The 1,325-nt window shown below is 61.3% G+C and overlaps 1 protein-coding gene across 1 annotated transcript in view; it reads right to left on the bottom strand.

Annotated features, from left to right (window-relative positions):
- The window catches only part of NEK8 (NIMA related kinase 8), a 19,338-nt gene that overhangs the window by 16,285 nt on the left and 1,728 nt on the right, over window positions 1-1,325 (bottom strand). The gene's annotated exons all lie outside the window — the stretch shown is intronic.

Raw genomic sequence — 1,325 nt, 5'->3', positions numbered from 1 at the left:
CAAGGCACATTTCTGCTGCTGACTTTGTTCTAGGGACCCTCCAGGGATGCACGCAAGCCTGCTGCGTCCTACCAGCCCAGCCACACCATGCTGAGCCTTGAAGAGCAAGACCCCATCCCTCCCATGGATGGGTCCTTCTCCTCTTCCTCACTCATCTGCTCTTTCAGAGACCCAGGGCTGCGCAGGGCGCAGGGGAAGGGAGCCAGGAGAGGTACCAAGCCTTGCTGCAGTGCCTGACCTGCCTGGTGGTGAGGAGCCTGGCTGGGCTGCATGACTCACCCGGCAGCCACGTGAAGTGGAGCTGGCATGGGAAAGCCATGAGGCCCTGGGCTCTTCCTGGAAGACTGCCGCATGCTCTCATCCCCCCCAGAGTGATCTTCACCGGCACAGCACAGCTCCAGCCCCCCACAAGTGTGCTGAGGTCTCTCCTGCAGCAGCAGGATCCGGCTGCCTCCAGCAGCCCCCCCAGAGCAGTGGGATGAGAGAGGGGGTTCAGCTCCCTGGGGGAACAGGGCCAGAACCAGCCCAGCCAGTCCTGTGGAGCACCAAAGCATCAGGAAGGCAAATCCTGCTGACATGACAGCTCTGGGATTGCACCGGACTGGCATAAAGTCCTGGGGTTTAGAGGGATTCCTGCCCAGCCCCTGCTCCAAGGCAGGATCCATCCCACCAACCCCACCGCCAGCCCAGCTCAAGCAGAGACAGGCACTGCGGTTGAAATAAGCTGGCGATTAAGTGGAAGCAGTGGAGGATCAGAGAGCCAGGAAACACCCCACAGGGCCAGGATCCTGCCGGGGCTCCCCAGCTTGCACCAACGCCATGGCAGGCACAGGGGGTGTGTGCTAGCAGTCGGAGCAGAGATCTGGTACTTGGGATGCTGCATGGGCAGGGACCTATGCCAGCTTCAAACCCACTGCCTTGCCCCCTCCTCGCTCAAAGAAGCCCCACACCAAGCTGCAGGGAGCGCTGGCAGGGCACAGCCTTACCCCCAGCAGCACATCCCAACAGCTACGTATCTTTCCAGCTGCACCTTGAGCCCCATGGCCTCTGCCCACTGACTCCATCTGGAAATACCCCACACAATCAAGCTCAAATCTTGGTTTCCCCTCACCCTGATCGCTGCACCTTTCCCCTCATCTCTCTGCAGAGAGGGTGTACACTGCTCTGCCCCAGCAGGTCACAGGCTCAGGGGGACCAGCCCACGCTCCCACTGCCCTTCCAGCAGTGTGGAAGGGTCAGGCATGACAAAGCTTCCCAAAGCAGAGAGCCCGTATCCCCCCCACTACCCTCCTGGCTTCCAGCAGCGACAGGCTGGGGCAGCGACA

Source organism: Egretta garzetta, unplaced genomic scaffold, assembly GCF_000687185.1.
Source record: "Egretta garzetta isolate BGI_Z169 unplaced genomic scaffold, ASM68718v1 scaffold108, whole genome shotgun sequence".
NCBI lineage: Eukaryota > Metazoa > Chordata > Aves > Pelecaniformes > Ardeidae > Egretta > Egretta garzetta.
The sequence above is the reverse complement of the archived record's forward strand: the minus strand, read 5'-3'. Positions and strand labels throughout refer to the sequence as shown.